Source organism: Patagioenas fasciata, unplaced genomic scaffold, assembly GCF_037038585.1.
Source record: "Patagioenas fasciata isolate bPatFas1 unplaced genomic scaffold, bPatFas1.hap1 Unplaced_5, whole genome shotgun sequence".
In the NCBI taxonomy this organism is placed as follows: Eukaryota; Metazoa; Chordata; class Aves; order Columbiformes; family Columbidae; genus Patagioenas; species Patagioenas fasciata.
Window position 1 is genome coordinate 1,425,208 of NW_027288767.1, and position 13,917 is coordinate 1,439,124.

Here is a 13,917-nt window from a genome sequence, read left to right on the forward strand (position 1 = left end):
GAAGAAAAAAAAAGAGGCATGAGTTTATGCTTAGACAGTACCATGTAGGGTGAAGAACCACCATTCCCAAACTGCCAGACTAGTAAGCAATGAAAATACATCTAAATCTGTTATTTGCATTGTGGCCAGAGACCTTCTCCAGCCTGAGTGACCTGGTTTCCATCTCAGTAGGTGAGATTCCCGTCAGGGACAGTATTAAAGAGTCAAATAATTCAGCTGTTCAGACCATCACATGGGCTCACAGTTGGCAGTAAGACAGCAGCAGGATTTGCACTCCAGAGACCAAAGCAATTTGTTTCACCTAAATCATAAAGCACCTATAGCAAGGCCAGCCAGCCCCCTGCATCTGCAGGAGCCACCAAGGTGAAAGGCTTGTGAGTCCATTATGAGGCCCCAAAGACCCAAGTTTCTCCACCCTGCCCATCACAAGATGACAAGCCTGTTTGGTCTCAGAGGAGGTCCAGGAATAAGGGGCCAGTAAAGACATTGCTGAAAAAGTACCACAAAACGGCATGAGAAGAACTCTCAAGCCAACAAACAACTGTTCATATTTCTGTCCTGTTAACACCCTCCAGAGCACAGCTCGACAGCTGACTGCTCTGTGTGGGAGGCCATGGCTTCCACCAGGCCCCTCAAGGCACAGCACCAAGTTTCTGCGACAGAGCATATCCCACCCAGCCTCATGCTGGCACAGCCAAGATCAGGTTTGTATCATCAGGAATCCTGATTCAGGTCTCCTCTGGACCCAGCTTCGATCTACACAAATAATGACAAGGAAAAATCTGATTTGCTTTGCACTGACAGTAACTCTAACAAGACCTGGAACCAGCCTAAGGCTGAACTCAGAGAGGGACACCATAAACCCTTTGCAGGCAGGAGAATCAACAGGAAGAGACTGGAAAGCAAAAGGTCACTGAATACTACCCCAAACATGGTGTCATTTAAACTCACTGAAAGGTCTCCCATTAATGCAGCTGGTCAAATGCTTTTGTCCCTGCAGATGCTCCAGTAAAGCAGTCTGAAAATTTTATTGCTCCGATGATCACCAACCCTCTCCTCCCCCAGCAGCCAGTGCAAATGCAGCCATTAAATAAAAGCTGTGAAACGTTAGCCATGGAGCTGAGCAGCACAGTGCCATGTTTCTGCTGATTTTGGAGATTCATCATACCACTCAGCCACAGAATCAGGCTCACCTGCTTGGACAGGAGCTCTTTGCAGAGTTGGTAGAGAGTAATGAACTTCCTGGCTAACACCCGGGCCTCGATGAATCCCTCAGCCACCAACATAATTTCACAGGTCAGCTCAAAGTCTGGCACAACCATCGCACACGGCCTAAAATGACAGGTGAGGAGGCATTGCAGAACAAGTATTTCTTGACTACAGGTCTTACAGGCAGCGCATTTGCAGCTTCATCTTCTAGGCCTTCTTTTACGAGCCAGGTCACCCTCTGCCTTCCCCACGACAAGGGACAGAGCTCCTTTGCCCTGCCTGTGCGTGCCCAGACCCAGGCCTGTTGTGCAAGGCTTAAACTACCTGCGAATGCCCTGTGCAAGTGAATTCCCCAAGGACATGAGGTCGAGCCTGGATGTTCCAAAAGACAGTTTCTGCCAGGTCACAAACCCTGACCTGGACTCACCTGGAGAGAGCTTTTAAATTCTCAGGTAGCTCTGTTCGCCCTGCGTAACCAGGGTTCATGGTGATGAAAATGCCTACTGATGGTACTAAGTTGATGTCTTCTCCAAGAAAATGGAAGGATTTCTTCTTCTCCCGTATTGCATCCTGCACGCTCTTCACCTAGAAATCAAGACAGTACTATAGTATCAGCGTTCACTTATGAAAAACACATCAGACAACGGTGCTTCCTTCGTTACTCTTGGCCTCGTGACAAATGGGGCTAATCACTGTTTTATTTTTTACCGGCAGCATAAAGCTTTATACACTGTTTGGAGTACATCAGCATGGCAATATCAATTTCCCATCTCAGTCAAACTCTGGCAAAGCAGAAAAAAGAGCTGAAGAGAGTGGAAAGTCAAAATGCAAAGGAGTTGCAAGACTTCACACCTTTGCTCCATGAGACAATGATGAACGTGGGTCAGGAAGAGCAACTCAGGAGCGGGAAATGTCCCCAGCACTGCCTGCATTCACCTTGGCTTTTGACATCACCTGTGGGACACTGCTCAGCACATCTCACAGCAAAAACACCACCAGAGGCTCCACCATCTCTGAACCAGCCAGCCCAGCAGAGGTCTGATGTGTGAGAGAGACACAGGGCAGTACAGGTATCCACAACACAGCCAACACCCAAACGCACTCCCCAAAGTCTATCACAATATGGGCCCATTATTCCCTTTACCCATCTCACCTCTCCCCACACAGCGTTGCTCTTCAGGACATCCCAAAACCCTCCTGTGCCTGCTCCGTTCCCTGACCAGGCCCAGAGAAGGGGTAACACCTCCCAATAAGCTTGGCCTCAGCTCAGTTGTAAACTGACCACTTGATATCACTTTTAAAGATTTTGGGACATCAGATGTTTGATTTAAAACCAAAACCAGAAGGCAGAAGCTGTAAAACCTCTCCTAACACCTTCACTCACTAATATTATATTGTTTTTTATATTTGCCTGATTGCAGCTTTGTTCTGCTCATTCCTCTCCTTCCGAAGAGTTCACCTCTCTGCAAACAGCACCTCAGCGAGGGGCAAATCTCTCTCTATTCACCGCTCTAACCTCACTACTGTTTGCCATCTCAAAGTAAAGCAATTAATCGAATTTTTCCCTGTAAGGAACCATATCGACATCAGCTGCATGAGTAAGACAGCCAATTAAACATCGCCATGGTAACACTCCTAATAGCAGCCAGGAGACACCATGATGGAATGACGGCCGTGCCGCTTTCTTCAGCTGCCACGCTCCAGCCAGGAGCGAGGGAACCATCAGCAGTTGAGTCATTCCTGGGCTTCTTTTGTTCAGCTTCCCTTTTTATTTCAAGATCCTCAAAGACTTTTTTTCAATGACAACTTTAAACTAGGACCTGACGGAAGAGAAATTGAGAGGGAATGATACATAAACTCTTGTACCTGCCTGGGGCTTCTCTGGGATGCCACATAAGGTACCAATTATGAGTGAAACAGATGAGAAGAACGAGGAGTTCATGGAGGGGTTAAGAACAATGTCTTTGACCGAAACATTTACAGAAGTGTAGAAACTTCTGAGCTTTATATCTTTCTATAACACTGAGCCCAAAAGGGAGTCCAGGAACAATTCAGCACCTCAATCAGGTATTAGGATCCTAAAACACGCACTCAGCTGACAGTTGGATCCTGAAGAACTTGGGCACTTTGGCACCTCAGTTTTCTGCACTGAAGCCCCCCAAGGCTTCCCCTGTATAAAATAATGCCAGGTTTCCTCATGGGCTGGTAAGAGGAGGGGAAGGAGGACGCGAAGTGACAGATTATATATATAAGCACGAGAGCACAGGACTTTCTGGCACGATGGGGAGGCCAGTCTCCCTTCCAGCCCTTCTCCAGGGATGCTGCTGCGCTTCACACGAGACTCACCAACACAATGCACTGAGCAGCTAAACTACAGAGGAGATGAGAAACCATTCGCCAGGGGAAACACCCATGCCCAGCTGGGCACCGCTCCAATAGCTCTGTCCCAGGTTTAATCCCACGGTGTCAGGGTACCCTGGGCAAGCGCGTCAGCAAGGGCCGCAGATCTGCCCCAGATTCCAGCTCCCGAGTGTCACCAGCTGACACTGGCTTTTGGGAGCACCACGGGGCTGCACACATTCCTCCAAGGAATGGTGCCAGTTGGCCAGGAATACCTTCCAAAGCCACTTGGCAGAGCTGTCGTTACAGACACCAGAACTAAATCCACAGCCATATAGTTTTGGAGACAGGTTAAGAAAATTAATCCTGAATGTATTCCCATTTCCTGAGTATGACACACAACCTGTGCCTGACCAGGGGTGATAAGGAACCCCCAGAAGTCCAGCGGATCTGCCCCAAACACCCCTCTTCCCCTCCGTGAAAATTATTCCCTACATTGCAGACTGAGCAGCCGCAAGTCAAGGCAGCTTCTCTGTCTTGAAACGATGTGCTGCAATTATCTCACAGCAGATTAATGACACGAGTGCTTTCCTGAGGAGGAACAGGTACAGAGCCATGGTGCGTAGTGGTCTGGGAAAAGATGCTACAAAGAATTGTCTTGGCACAAATGCTGTAACTGGGGCAAGAAAAGTGACAAATATCTTTGCAGCACGTAACTGCGACATCTTGGCAGTGCTGTGATATTCATGTGATTAATCTTGAGATCTAATCCCACACCTGCCTATACACAGAACTGAAACCGGCAATATGCAATTGCCATTTTTACCCTTGCTCCAAAGACTGCAGAATGGCTCTGCTCTGTTTGTATTTATTTATGAGTGTTTCTCCACTCACCTGTACAGCAACCACAGAAAGGACCTCAACTGAGATCCTGTTAAATTCATCAAAACAGCCCCAGGCTCCCGTCTGGGAAAGGCCTTTGTAAATATTCCCACAAGACTGGAAAAACAAAACAAAAACAAAGATTACAAGAGTGAAATCATAAATGGAATCAACTCCAGCAAAAAATTGATTTTATTTCCCAGCCTGTTTATTTATAGCAATTTACAGTCTATTGTGGGTATTTAGAAAAGTGCATGGAAACAGCAGGCACAACTCAATTATAATATTTATAGCTCTGCGCAGCTTGCCACTTTATCTGCTAATTGCACTTTCTCGATATATCTGTGCACCAGTTTCATTTAAAGGTCACTTGTGCTGAATTACTGATGGTCCCGTTTCCTGGGAGAGCCCATAAGCTAAATGAAATATGATCCGAGGCTACCAAAATCACTGTACCGTGCCAGACTGGCAGAGAGCAAGACTCAGCCTAATGATTCAGTGCTCTGTAGCGGCTGAAGGTTCACTATGTTTTGGGTTTATTCTGGGAGAGGATCCTGAGAAAACCAGGACAGGTCCCTCCCCGTGCCAGGGGCTGCCAGGTCGCGAGCACGCCGAGAAGAAACGACCAGGGTCCAACTATCAGCACAGCCTTGGTCTCAACTGAACAGACCAACATTTTTGAAGAATTACACATGAAATCTAACTCCAGAAAGGAAGGGAAATGCATAATGAGGCAGAGAAGATAGTTCGGGTCTCTGCCTCCTGAAGAACCTTGTGCAAATCTTAGAGAAGGAACGGGAGGAGAAGGAAAAGGCATTCAGCTTAAAGGAGTGTAGCAGGGATTTGGAGAGAGGTGATCACAGAATCCCAGCCTGGTGGGGCTGAAGGGACCTCTGCAGATCCCCCAGTCCAAGCCCTGCTCACGCAGGGTCACAGAGCAGATCACACAGGTGGGTCCAGGCGGGTTTCAATGTCTCACAGAAGGAGACTCCACACCCGCTCTGGGCAGCCTGGGCCAGGCTCTGGCACCTCCCAGCAAACAAGTTTCTGCTCATGTTCAGATGGAGCCTCCTGTGTTTCAGTCTGTGCCCGTTGTCCCTCACCCTGGCGTTGGGCACCACTGAACAGAGTCTGGTCCATCCTCTGACACCCACCCTGAGATATTGATCCATTGATCAGATCCCTCTCAGCTTCTCTTCTCCAGCTCAACAGCTCCAGCTCTCTCAGTCTCTCCTCACAAGAAAGAAGCTCCAGACCCCTCAGCATCTTTGTAGCCCACTGCTGGACTCTGTGCAGTTATTCCTTCTTAAACTGGGGAGCCCAGAACTGGACACAACTCCAGATGTGGCATCACCAGGGCAGAGCAGAGCGGAAGGAACAACCTCCCTTGACCTGCTGGTCATACCTCTCCTAATGCACCCCAGGTACCATTGGATTACTCTCATCCTTCAGGTTTGCTCGGGCCCTGAGCATCCCCAGCCCCATGTGACCGCACTGCAGCCGAGGTGGGAGCCATACCTTGTAGTCCATCTGCTCGGAGCAGTTAAACACGTACACCATGATGCCCAGGGCTCGCCCCAAATCTTTCGTAGTCTCCGTCTTGCCAGTGCCCGCAGGGCCTGCAGGTGCTCCGCTCATGGTCAGGTGCAGTGACTGGGTCAGGGTGATGTAACATCTGTCACAGTGAATGATGAATGAAAAAAGGAAATATGTCCAATAGGTCAACTGTGGGCTGCAGGGCAATAGCACTAGAGCATTGCACTCAGCAGAGCCTCTCCTCTGAAAAGCTGTACGTGAGCAGGGGTCATGTCTGAGCTGAAAGCCTTCTTGGCATTAATTACCACCTCTGCTCAGCTCTGTTTTCTCCAAGAGATACTCATCTTCCACCAAGGTCTGCCCAAACCTCTTCATGTCCAGCTTGTGTTCTCTCTGGATCCTCATACAACTCATGGATATTGGGCACATCTCAGGCAGTATGAGAAAAGGACAGCTTTTCTGGAAGACCTGTCACTGACAGAAACCTGCTCAGGTGGCCTATGAGTGAACCCAACTCAAAGCTGCAGCAAGTCCCAAAGTTTCTCCATCATGTTGATGATGGACACTGGGGTGGTGTCCACATGTGAGTATCTATACTACCTGTATAAGCCACAGAGGTGTAGTCAATATAGCCAACAAAACCTGATGATACCTGGGGGCTTGACGCAGCTGACTAACACAGGTGACTAGAGCCACCTGAGATGCTCTTGGTTGCTGAAATGTCACATAGGGTGGAGAGATATGACAAGGGGTCCATAGGAGACTTTTACACTTCTGGATTGGCAGCTGGAAGCCAGGTGGGACAACACAGAGTATCTCAAGTAACCCTAGGTGTCCCCACTGAGGCAACCAGGTAGATGTCTGCTTCAAGATGGGATGAAAGCTCTCTAGACTCACCAGCTTTATGGACTGTGGACATCTTGTGCACAGGAAGACACCCACAAGTGTTTTAATGTGTGAGCTGAATCCCACCCAGGGATCTGATGTACAAATTCCCCAGAGGGTACCACCAAAAACCAGATAAGAGTTAGAGCTCGACCACTGGAGTGCTGGGACATGGAGACAGAACAAGAGGGATACAGGTGTCTGAACTAAATCCATCTTTGGTTGGCATCTCTCTCTCTACCTGTGTGGCAAAGCCCAGCTATGACATTGTGTCCCAGGGACTTACCTGTCGGTCAGCGGAGTGATCACAAGCCGAGGGGTATTGCCAAGGTATTCACAGGAGTACAGGAACTGGGCGTCACAGATGTTGGCAAAGCAGTGCCGTTCCTCATCTGACCATCTGTGCCGGAGCTGTGACAGCCAAATGAAGGCCTGGGCATTGTCCACCTGCAACACACCCACAAACACCATCACAGGAAGGCCGGGGATGCCAGACACATGCAGCTCGGGGGCCAAAATAGCGACTGCTATAAAATTTTCATGGGGGATGACTGGTCCTCACTGCAAGGCAGGTGTGGTGAGGAAGGCCGCCTCCTTGCAATGCGGTGAGAAATGTCACCTCCCCATCTCCCACCAGTAAAGGGGAGGAACCAAATTAGTGACCACATTGGTGGGAGAGGAAAAAATTAATGGCCAAGAGAAAGAGCCTTACAAAAAGACTCCTGAATAGATTTAAGAAGCAGCAAGTCATGAAGAAGGTCTCATAACGCAACCAGAGTGAGAGAAGGAGCAGAGGCCATCTAGACAAGGAAGAGGTTGCAGACAGCACCAAGGAAACAGACTGGGGACAGGTGGACAAAGACAGGCATGGCCAGCGCTCTCTGCACAACCAGCAGGCAGGTCCAGATGCATCACTTCACCCCAGGCTGGACCGAGGCACCACTGAGCCCAGCTGAGCCTTGAAGACAGAAACCCTGTGAGCAGCCTGGCTGCCTCTGAGATGACACAGATGAGGGAAGAGCCACAACCCAATACATTCAGGGCATCTTCCCACCCACCTGCAAGGCTAAACACTTGGCATGGTGTCAGGGACAGGGGAGTAGTGTGGGAGAGGTGTTGCAGGAGAAGGGAGTCCCACATAAGTCCCTGTGGCCCCACACCAGACAAAGGACGCTACAAAGAACAAAGCTTGAATGCTTTTTCTTACTTTCTAAAGTCAAAACTGAGACTGAGTCCAGCAGCCTCCCAACACACCACCATCATCCACCAGCACATGTCTTGGCACCAGGACGCAGTGCCGCGCTCTCACTCCTGGTGTGAATCTGCAGCAACTACAAGTTGGTGTTGCAGGGCCATGACACAGCACAGCTCTGCAGGCTTACAGGGGCTTTCTGCACACTTACTACAAACATTGTAGAAATAAATTTAGTCATACGTCTCCCACTGAGACCGGCAGTGATCTGAATGGCCAGTGGTTGGGCCCCCTGAAGCCCCCTCTCCAGCACCCACAGAACTGTGCTGAACTGCCAACACCAACCTTCTGTGCTATCATCTTTGCCACCACATCCCGAGCATGCACGTCGATGGTGCAAATGGTCATGATTTTCTGTCTGTCGCCCTTGGAGAGCTGCCCGATCAGCATGGTAACGAGGGTGTTCAGCTGGGTCACTTGCTTCTTGTGCTATTCCTTCATCGCATTCTCGTAGCCTTCCTCCACCCTGGCAAAGGCAATCCCAACCTCGGTTGTCCACCAGATCTGGGTGCAGCAAAGCGCCACCTAGGGAAATAGGCTGGTTCAGTATCAGGGAAAATACCAAAGCTTCCTTATGTTCAAGAGTGTCGGATCCACAGGGAGATCAAGGATGAAACATCCGTGACATGAAATTAAGTATTTTTTCATACAGTAGTCACAGCAGACAGTACAACAAGGATCTGCTCCATGACATTCATTTAAAACACCATATCAGTGATAGACACATTTAGCAGCTAGTTCTAAGTAAATCAGCACCTTTCACATGCCTGACACAGCAGAGGAGGAAGAGTTGGAGACCACGAGGTTGTCAGAGGTGCATCTGAGGGGCTCTTCACTCTTATCAGGCCTCACCACTTTGCCTTCCTGCTGCACCTCTCACTGCTCTGGCTGTACAGACTGCACTGCCCAAGCCCCTGGGCTCTGTCACCCAACCAAGAGCCCCAACCAGAGCATGGAGCTCAGCCTGAAAACTCCATCAGGAGACCGCCAGGATAAAGGACAACTCATCCTCCCTCTCTCCTGGATAGCAAGGTGGAGGCCAGAAACATGCCTGTCCACAGCTGCTGAAAGAAGGGAAGGGCAGGACTGATGGGGAACCCAAGAGCTACCTTTCCACGAGCCAGCCTGAGTGGTGATAAGAAGCAGTGGCAGATACCTGGGCAGGATAGTCAAAGAGCCATTGTTCCCTTGGTTTTTCCTCATAAGCCATGACGGCTTCTGTCATCTCATCTCTCACAGTAGCCCTCATGCTGTCTAGTACATGACTGAGCCAGACTTCAACCTGGAAAAGAGATTAAATCCCAGTAACACATTTGCTCTTCTTAAGTGCCTTTGGTAATTAGTGAAGATAGGAAATGAGGCAAGCATCTCAGTTCTCTTTAGACTGGACATGAGGGAAAGGTTCTTCACCCAGAGGTGCTGGACACTGAACAGGCTCCCAGGGAGGTGTCACAGCCCCAGCCTGACAGTGTTCAAGGAGAGACTGGACAACGTCCTCAGACACATGGGGTGACCTGTGGGGTTGTCACTGCAGGGACAGGACTTGGACTCCATGATCCTGGTGGGTCCCTTCCAGCTCAGGACATTCTATGAGTTAACCAAACCTCACAGCCTCCTTCAGACTGGGTAGATTTGGCTAATTCTGGTACTGTAGGATTAGCATCTACTTCCAGACACCAAGAACAGAAGACAGATTTTTTTCTTGAACTCTAGCTACAGGAGGAACCAAAATGAACTCCGTCAATGAATAATTTGGTCAGGTGTGTTCCACCTCCAGGCCATGACAGAATCCCTGGTGGGATGTGGGCAGTCTGCCAGCAGCAGAAGAAAGATGCTGCCAAACTTGGGAACACAATTCCTGCTGAATTTCATATTTCACAGGCAAAGCCCTCAACAAGAAGACAGACTGAACGCAGCAAGCTCCATTGCTGGGGAGCTCAGTAGCCGGTATTACGTACTTTAGCTTCCTGTAATAGACCATGCAGAAAGGTGAAACTACCAGGATAGATAAGCTGAGCAGTAGCTTGATTCTTACATTTCATACTTTCACTCGTGGTATGAAATAATGAAGACTTGAGAAACAGGTAAAAGGCCTTCTCCTGCCAAACACACCCGTGCAGAGGTACTATGGAATAGCTTAGTCTCTTTTCAGTCTGCATCCCCTCCCTCACCGAGGATATTTGTAGCAAGCTTTAAGACTAACCTTCAAAAGGTCTTAGAAAAAATCAAATTAAAAACCTAGTCAGAAAAATGGCACAGCTCTTTCTCTCACAGTGGACTGCGACATCCACGTCCCCCCTTAGTGAGGACCTATCCAGAGTGACACGAAAGGTTGTGGTGTAAGGAGGTACTAAATCACCACCTCTTCCAGCTTTTCTCATGCACCAGGGGAGAGCAGTGAAGCTCTGTGACGTCTTGGCAAGGGATCTCACACGAGGGGCAGGGGAGCAGACTCCACCGGACAGTTTTGATAGACAAGGACTTCCCTCTCACCTGCCCACTGCAGTCACAGGGCTCGCTGAAGCTGACGTACTCCTCCTCTCTACTGTACATTCCCAGGCCAACCTTGGTTGGCTTTTGCTCAGAGTCCAGCTGGAATTTCATCCTGGCCAAGCTGTCAAAGAGTTTGGAAAGATGACGTTGCACCTGCAAAACGGGTTGTATAAATAAAGCAACCGAGATAGGACGAGCGGAATGAAGATCACTATACATGTCACAAGCAAAATCATGTTAACAAAATATCTTGGATATTTAGGTAGCACCACATCTTCTCAAATGTGGCCAACATACTGCCAACAAAAGCCTCTTGCTGTCTCTTGTAATACTTCCACCTATTTCTACGTAATTTAGAAAACAGACATGCCTTAATAAATCATGTTTCTCCATTGGGAAATCTTCCATACAGAGCAAAAGCATAGAAAACATTGAAACACCTCATGACTCCTACCCCAAATTTCCCTACATGTAGTGATGAGAAGTCTGTAGCCATTTCTCCACCTCATCCTATTCTCAGCACAACGTGGAGTTTTCTTCACTATGAACTTTCCTGTTTTTCCACTACTAGAAACTGATTTTGTGCTAGTGAAATATCCTAAATTCTCTTTCATGGAGAAGAAAGATCTTTATTTCTGCCTAAGACCTATGATAAACAGCCCAGACCTCCTATAGAACAACCATGTTCACCAAAAGCACTCTTCCAGAAGGAAAAGAATAATTCAGTTCTTTCCTGTTCACCTCCATCTGAGTCTGCAAAGCCAACAGGGAGATGCTGTGGGCTCTCAACATCAGCATCTGCCTGCTGGGAGCTGAGCAGGTCACCAGCACTTCTTCCAGACCACTGCGTAACACACAACTGCATCACTGCGCGCCCCACGCCAATGAAGGTGAGATTCTCCTAGGATTGACGTCCCCACAGAAAGGGGAAGCTCCCAAAGCAGTCCCAGACAGGAGCTGCCTCTCTCAATTACAGCAGAGAGGTAGAAAAACTCCCACAGGGGAGATGAGAAATGAGGGAAAGGGACCTGGGGGTCCTGGGGACAGCAGGGTGACCATGAGCCAGCACTGGGCCCTTGTGGCCAGGAAGCCAATGGTACCTGGGGTGGGTTAGAAGGGGGTGGTCAGTAGGTCAGAGAGGTTCTCCTGCCCCTCTGCTCTGCCCTGGGGAGACCACACCTGGAATCTTGTGTCCAGTTGTGGCCCCTCAGTTCCAGAAGGACAGGGAACTGCTGGAGAGAGTCCAGCGCAGCCACCAAGATGCTGAAGGGAGTGGAGCATCTCCCGTGTGAGGAAAGGCTGAGGGAGCTGGGGCTCTGGAGCTGGAGAAGAGGAGACAGAGGGGGGACTCATTCATGTTTACAGATATATAAAGGGGGAGTGTCAGGAGAATGGAGCCAGGCTCTTCTCAGTGACAATCAGTGATAGGACAAGGGGGAATGGGTTCAAACTGGAACACAGGAGGTTTCACTTAAATTGGAGAAGAAACTTCTTCTCAGTGAGGGTGTCAGAGCCTGGCCCAGGCTGCCCAGGGAGGTTGTGGAGTCTCCTTCTCTGCAGACATTCAAACCCCCTGGACCCCTTCCTGTGGAACCTCAGCTGGGTGTTCCTGCTCCATGGGGGGATTGCACTGGATGAGCTTTCCAGGTCCCTTCAACCTCTGACATTCTGGGATTCTGCGTGAGATGCCCAATGCTCTGATGCTTTCAGAGAAGGAAGGGTGGAGGTGGATTTGTCCATCTAATTCTGACTCACTGACTCACAAAGAACTACAACCCTCCCTCTCATGAGCTGTGCTGCAAGTGGACGCAGCTTCTCACACACATACAAGCAGGGCCAAACCCTGGGAGGTGCTAAGTGACTCTGAGAAGCACAGGGCACTCAGCATCCCCCCAGATCACAGAATCATTTTGGGTGGAAGAAACCCTCAGGATCAAGTCCAGCCATACCCTAGCTCTGGCACTAATCCATGTCCCTAAGAACCTCGTCTAAATGTCTTTTAAACCCCTCCAGGGATGGTGACTCCAGCACTGCCCTGGGCAGCCTGTTCCCATGCCCCACAGCCCTTTCTGGGAAGAATTTTTTTACAATATCCAATCTGAACCTCCCCTGGCACAACTTGAGGCCATTAAGCGTATCTTGAGGCCATAAGCTTATCTCTTTTCAAACCGTAAGTAAACCGTAGAAACTTTTTCTTACATGTAGAAGCTTCTGGTCACAAATCCCCAGCTGCCCCTTCCCAGACCCTGTCCAGTCTGGAGGGTTCGGACACAACCCCAGCACTTGCTGCGATCCTGCTGCCAGAGCCCGAGCGCACCTGAATCTGCACAAGTTCAGCACCCAGTTCACGAGGATAATGTCATTGTGTATTTAATCCTCCTTTAGGAATCATCAGACTTTGAAACTACATTGGGAAGGCTGAGAGTGTATCTATGTATGATACTGCTTGACATTTACTTTGATTTTACTGCAAATACTTTTGAATAACAGAAAACACCAGGAATTTCTTCTTACTCAACAGAGCATTTCAACACAGTATCTTTGCTTCCTGTGGTTTTTTTTTCCTCTTCATTTTAAATATCAATCAACTATGTATTTATGATACTCTGTGGGCTGAAATCACCCAGCAGCAGACACAGATAGAAGCAGCGTTAAAGGTTAGAGGTAAACAACAGCATTTCCAAATACACATGCAAACCTGCTCCATTCCTGTGCTCACATCAATACTGAAAATGGTGGAAAGCCTGAAGAAAGTGAAAATACTCGCTACCAAAAGACAGAATTAGGACTTTGTTCATCATCCAACACTCGCCTTTTGCTGTGAACGTTTTGACTGGTTTTATGCACCAACCTCTGAATAAAAGATGCGTCCCAAACAAGGCCAAGCAGAGCTGTGCAGGGGTGGGTGGCAACCCAAGGAAGTCCTGCCTTGGCCACAGCCACTGTCTGACCACCAGCTGTCTTACCTCTTCCAGGCTGTGTTCTGCTCTTCCCCTGTAAACAGGCCATCCCAAAGACCTTTGCATGGGGGAAGGAAGAAGTGGCTGACTAGCAGATGTCTCCTCTGCCTAAAAACAGAGACGTCTCCAAGCCCTCGGTTGTCAACACTGTCACATTTGAATGATCGGTCTGTGGCTCTTTCAACAACAGATGCTGTTTGCTGGCATCCCAGCTTGGGGAACCAAGCTCAGCAACAAGTTTTGGCTGAGATCCTCAAGAAATGGTTTCCCCCAACCTCACTGTATCCCAGCAGAAACAAACCCACTGTTTTTATGGTATCAAGAACATAGCTCTGCTCTGTGCAGTGCTTTCAGAACCAT

The 13,917-nt window shown here is 48.9% G+C and overlaps 1 pseudogene; it reads right to left on the reverse strand.

The window, feature by feature from the left end:
* The window catches only part of LOC139826886 (dynein axonemal heavy chain 9-like), a 59,722-nt pseudogene that overhangs the window by 22,587 nt on the left and 23,218 nt on the right, over positions 1-13,917 (reverse strand).